Source organism: Antechinus flavipes, chromosome 3 (assembly GCF_016432865.1).
Source record: "Antechinus flavipes isolate AdamAnt ecotype Samford, QLD, Australia chromosome 3, AdamAnt_v2, whole genome shotgun sequence".
NCBI lineage: Eukaryota > Metazoa > Chordata > Mammalia > Dasyuromorphia > Dasyuridae > Antechinus > Antechinus flavipes.
This window is the reverse complement of record NC_067400.1, coordinates 594,893,923-594,899,900: the sequence shown is the minus strand read 5'-3', so window position 1 is coordinate 594,899,900 and position 5,978 is coordinate 594,893,923. Positions and strand designations below refer to the sequence as shown.

The 5,978-nt window shown below is 44.2% G+C and overlaps 1 long non-coding RNA gene across 1 annotated transcript; it reads left to right on the top strand.

Moving 5' to 3' along the window:
• The first annotated feature begins 906 nt into the window (after window positions 1-906).
• LOC127555886 (uncharacterized) lies at window positions 907-1,660 on the top strand. The gene is made up of 2 exons (XR_007952305.1): window positions 907-1,055; window positions 1,420-1,660. It is a non-coding gene; the product is annotated as an uncharacterized LOC127555886 (long non-coding RNA).
• Window positions 1,661-5,978: the final 4,318 nt, after the last annotated feature.

Sequence of the window (5,978 nt, the reverse complement as noted above, 5' to 3'; positions counted from 1 at the left end):
GATACTGGATTAGTTTGCCATTTCCTTCTCCAGCTCATTTTACAAACAAAGAAGCTGAGGCTAAAAGCATCTTGGCCAGGGTCACACATTTAATGTCAGAAGCTAGATTTGAACTTAGGAAGATGTTTTCCTGCCTTCAGCTCTGGCACTCTATCTACTATACCACCTAGCTACCCTTGGATTACAGCTGATTGAGCAAAGCAGCTGGGAAATAGTCTAGCTATTTTATCCTGTAGCACTTCCCTACCCTCTATTGTTCCTAAAAGAGATAGGAGCACAGGAATTAGGGGTCCCTTTTCAGAGGATTGATTGATCTCTTGATCTATATTTGGGGCTAAATGGGAGGAGGTATAAGGGAGGAATGGAGAAAAAAGAGAAACTCATCAGGAGTGGCAAAAGACAGCAAGGAAATATGGGATATTGAGAGTTTAGAGGGAGTAAGGTTTGGAGACAGAACCTTACCCAGGGGACACATCGCTTCCAGGGAATAGGCATAATATCCGCTGACCATCCAGAGGGACAAAAAATCCACACTTGTGTTCAGCACCTGTCGAGTCACGAGAGATTCATGTCTTTGTGATCTCAAAAAAACAAAAAACAAAACAAAACAAAACCAAAAACAAAAGGCACCCTTTCCACAAAACTAGTTCCCTTCAGAACCATCCCCACATCCTTCATGTCAAGGTCCCTGGAAGGAGTCCCTCCACATGTCCAGAAACTGGGCTCCATAATTCTTGCTATGACTTAGCCGGGAGATATTATCTAGCCAAGATATTTATAGCAAGAATATCACTCTAAGCAAATGTCATGTGAGTCGTCTTCACTTACACTGTAACTTTGGGCTATTTCAGGAGATGGTAATTATGCGCCTGCTGCTGTGATCAGGATGAACGGGATCCGTGATTACAGAATGCCATCATCTCCCAAGGAGAGGGTGATATACTAATGGGGGCCCCAGTTTTAAATCTGGGTGCCTGGATCTGACCAGTCCCGGATTTGGACATTTAAACCCTTGTAGGGAAGCATGCAGATGCTAGTCAGATCTCAGTAGAAAGGTAGGGAGACTATCGAGACAAAATATTAAATTTGGGGACATCCGTGGGGCTTCAGACTTGTGATTTCATTCCTTCCATTGATGCTGACCAGCAATTGTTTTCTCCTTTATAATCTAAGAGTGAGCATATCTCACCATATAATTCCTCTGCTCAAGGAGTTTCACTAGCTTCCTATTGCCTTGATAAAATTTTTAAAAATCACCTATTTGATATTTAAATGCTTCTACAATCTGTCTCCAACATACTCCTTGGTTTGATTCCACGTTATTGTCCACCCCTAAAGCACACTACTTTTCAGCCAAATTGATCTACTTGCTGATATATATATACACAACTCATTTCTTTCCTCCACACTTTTGCATAGGTTATCTCCAATACCAGGAATGCCCTCTTCCTCACTTCTGCCTCTTGGAATCTCCAGCTACTTTCAAGACTGGGCTCAAGAGACTCCTCCTGGCTCCCACATTTCATGATTCCCTCCCTCTCCAGTGTCGGTGTTTTCTCCCCGACCTCATTTTGCAGTTACTTTGTATAATTACTTTCTATGTGTATATTTTGTACCTGTTGTTGCCTCTCTCCTCCTAATAGAATGGAACATACTTGAAGGCAATGAATAATTTGTTTCCATTTTTGTATCCTGTCTCTAGCACAATGCCTTGAAGATTTTAGAAACTTCATACTTGTTGAATTGAATTGAGAGTTTCCATGGCTTCCCGTGTTTATCCCCTAGGTCAGATCCAAGGCAGGACTCCAAAGAAGGTGTTTCTAATGTCATGATTCTTGCCTTTTTTTGTGGGGGGGGGGGGGAGGAGGAAGGGCTCAGAGAGTAGTTCTGAACCTGTGATCTCATCAGCACAGGGAACTTCTGATGTGGAGATTTACTTACATAGATTTATTTACCCAGTGAGTTAAATGTCTTGCCCAAGGACCCACAGCCAGTATCTGCCAAAGGCAGGACTATTCTGGTAAATGAGGTTTGCTTGCCTAGCATCCAGTAGGCATGTAATAAATGCTCATTGACTAATTGGCTAGCTTTGTTACTGGGAAGGTTTGAAGGACTATGGTTATAGAGGCAGAAGGGGACTATTGGAAAAGAATTCTGATTTTTTCTTATAAATAGAATTCATAAAATATTTAAGAATCAAAAGCAGAAATGTCACATTTCAGAGGCCATTTTTTCAAGTCTTAAGAACAGGGCTTTGAAAGGACTTTGAAGCCATTTAGTTTCCACACACACACACACAATTTTATAGTTGGAGAAACAGAGCCCTAGAGAACCCTCTATCTGATAATTGTCCAAGAGGGAATTCGAACCCAGGTCCACTAAAGCCCAAGGCTGGTGGTCTAACCCCAACACTTTTATCAAATTATTCCTTTGCTCATCACTTACCTCTTTCCTTTGTAGAAGCTGCTGTCTTGAGCCCAAGATGGTGATGGTAGTGCTATTAACTTCTACATATAAGCCCAAAAGACTGGCATCTTCCAGCAAAGCCACCAGCTCACCTCGGAGAGACAACAGCCAGGGGCTCTGGACAAATGAAACAAGCTCCCAGAAACCTCTCTCTTAGGCGAGGTCCTAACAATTCAAGGAAAGCAGCAGGAAATCTCTACAGAGGAGAGCCTGCTCCTGGATGGGACAGGCTTTCTGAGATATGGGGATGGGGAAGGGGATAATGGCAGCAACAAAGGGAGGGGAAGGTCATCAGGGGGACCAACTGAGCAATAAGAATCCACAATTGGCAGGAGGCGACAGAGAGTACAAGGACCTTTTGCCTGTAATTCAAGGAAGAAACCAGTAATCCCCAGGATATATCAGCTGAGTCAGGGATCTATCCTGATGTGAATCAGCTACACGGTTGGGGATCGGATCCATCAGGGGCATTAAGACAAAAGAGAACCGAGGGGCAAAAGATGCAGATTTTCTACAGAAAAGAATCCTTCTGGACTGTACCATAATAATAATGATAATAATTTATGACTGACATTTACATGACCCTTTCAAGTTCACTCATATTGGAGTCTCACAAATAACATCGGGCACGGAGTTGTTGATTTTGAGGAACAGAGTCCCCCAAAGCTGTAATTTCATTCAGGATGGGGCCTCTCATCACCCAGCCTAGCCAGCTCATTTGTAACTTACAGTTACATAGGAAACTAACTCACCCAGAGTCTCAAAGACTTGATCAGCTAAAGTTTTCCTCATCTGTAAAATGTAAAATAGTATCTACCTCACAGGATTATTACAATCAGCAAATGAGATAATATGAAAAGTGTTTTCAAATCCTTAGTATTAAATAAATGTGAGTTACTGCTGTTATTAAACCATTATTTGAACCCAGGGCCTGTGATTCTCAGCATCCACCATCATGTGGTTGGGGGCAGACCTTATTCCAGGGGTCTTCTTGATTCCAAAGCTAACCCTCCAGGCAGAGGCTACTGATATCCCCATTTTATAGAGAAGATGGTCTTGACCAAGATCAGGTGGCTGGTGAGTGTCAGAGGCAGAATTTGAATCCAGGTCTCCCTCTTCGAGTCCCCCACTCTGTTCACCCTGCCCCTCACTCTCTCCCACCCTTTGCCCTAAGTCACAGAATCCCTTCGACCCAGCCCCACTCAGGAATAGCTTCTCCAGCATCCCTGACACTTAGCCAGCCTTGCTTTGAACACTTGGAGATTTTCACCCCTGGTCTGAAACAGCTGTCACAGTCCTTTGATGTCCTTTGGGTGGGCAGAAGTGTGTGTGTGGGGGGGAAGAACTGGACTCTCTTGGACATTCTGTTTCCAGATCACTCTCAAAATTCAGGGGACAGGGAAATGCAGACACCAGAGACCAAGGCAGCTGGCTGCCTGAGCATCTTCCGGCCTGGAGAAAGGCACAGAGGGTCAGGCAGGAAGAGGTCTACAAGATCCAGAATCCTGGGGAGACAGCAGGGGGGCAGAAAAAGGATTCCTCACCTACCTGTAGGCTGGCATTTCCCTGGGGCATGGGCCGAGAAACCTGCAAAAAACCAGAGGAAGGAACCTTCCATCTCTCCAGTAAGCAGTAAGCAAAGGTGAGTGAGTAAACCGTTTTTACCTAAACATCTAAAAGCTGGCAATTAGCACAGCAGGGGGCCAGACAAGAGAGGAAGGTTTCAGCCCAGGATGTTTGCTCATTAAGACAAGAAAGTCATTTATGTTGGGGACCGAAGTGTCAACAGTCTCTGCAGCAGACCCAGGGAGACGTCTCTGGCTGCCTTAGCTTGTCGGAAGCCTCAGGTGCTCAAGCTGGCTTCACTGGAGGGGAACTGAGGGCTGGGGGGGGTGGCTGGGGGAGACAGGGCTGTCGCAGTGTTCTGGGAGCAGCCACAGGGGGACATCAAGAGCGTGGGGAGATTTAAGGTAAGCGGAGCAGGGGCTAGTGAAAGGACTGAAAATAGAAAATGGGTTGTGGGTACCGGGTAATCAGGAACAAAACAGCAGGACAATTCAATCTAAAATTGATTCCTTATGTTCTCCCTTCATTCCTAAATTCTCCCATCTCTAATACTCTATTGATTCTTTTGTCTTTCCATTTTAAATCACATTTTATAAAGGCTTTGGTTTCCCCATGGTTCTCATCTCCCATTTCTGTCCCCCATTCCAGATTATATTTCGTCCTTCCTCACCTTCCCTTCTAGAATCATCCATTAGACTTAAAGTTCAGTTCAGTGACTCCTCCTCCATGCGGCCTTTCCCAATTTTTCATTCTCCTTGTGAAATTACACGGTTGGGGGTGGGATTACAGATTTGGGATTTCATCACTAGGGTAATGGTCCCATCTGCTGACCCATGTTAGCAATTAATTTATAGCCTAATAATCTTAGAGTTGCTAGACTGTATGTGTACAGCTCTGCATGTCCAGTGTATCCCTTCCCTGCCTCCCCCCATTAGAATGTAAATTTCTAAAGGGCAGGGAGTATTTGGCATTTGTCTTTGACTCTGGTGCATCTCTGATTCACTTATAATATAAGGAGTTGCCTAAGACAGCAACAGAGAAGGGACTTGCCCACAGTCCAACAGCTAACATATCATGAGCTGAATAGATCTCAAATGCTAACCAACCCAACTTCATTATATGATGTGAAGACACAGCCTAGGGATTTACCTAAGGTTACACAAGAAATAAATATTGGGGGGTTGCAGTGGATAAAGCATCCAAATCTGGAGTTGGAAGACTTGTGTTCAAATATGGATTTAGATACTTATTGGCAGTGTGACCCTGGGCAAGTCACTTAACTCTGATGAAAGGAAGGAAGGAAGAAAGGAAAGAAAGAAGGAAGGGAGGGAGGAATGAAGGAAGGAAGGGAGGGAGGAATGAAGGAAGGAAGGGAGGGAGGAATGAAGGAAGGAAGGAGGGAGGGAGGGAGGGATTGAAAGAGGGAGGGAGGGAGAAAAAGAGGGAAGGAGGAAGGAAGGGAGGAAAAAAGAAAGAGAGAGGAAGGAAGGAAGGAAGGAAGGAAGGAAGGAAGGAAGGAAGGAAGGAAGGAAGGAAGGAAGGAAGGAAGGAAGAAAAGGAGGAGAGGGGGGAAAGAGAGAGAGGGAGAGAGATTTATATCAAGGTCCTCTGATTTTAGAGTAAATGGTATTTCTAATATCAAATTTTGTGGATGCTGAAGCTCATGTGGTCCTGATTTTCTTTTGTAGCTTCCTTTTTTGAGAAAGGAGCTTTCCCCCATGGCCACTACTATCAGGAATCATAAGCCTTCCTAGTGCTCAGCTCCTGGCTACTTTTCTTTCTTGAGTGTCTGAATTTGGAGTCAGGGGACTTTAATTGGAATCCTGGTTCTACTACTTACCAAAAGCATAATCTTGGGTAAATCAAGTTATTTCTCTGGGCCTCCATTTCCTTATCTGTTAAAATGAGATCGGCTGATGTCAAACTCAAATAAAAACTGATCTTTG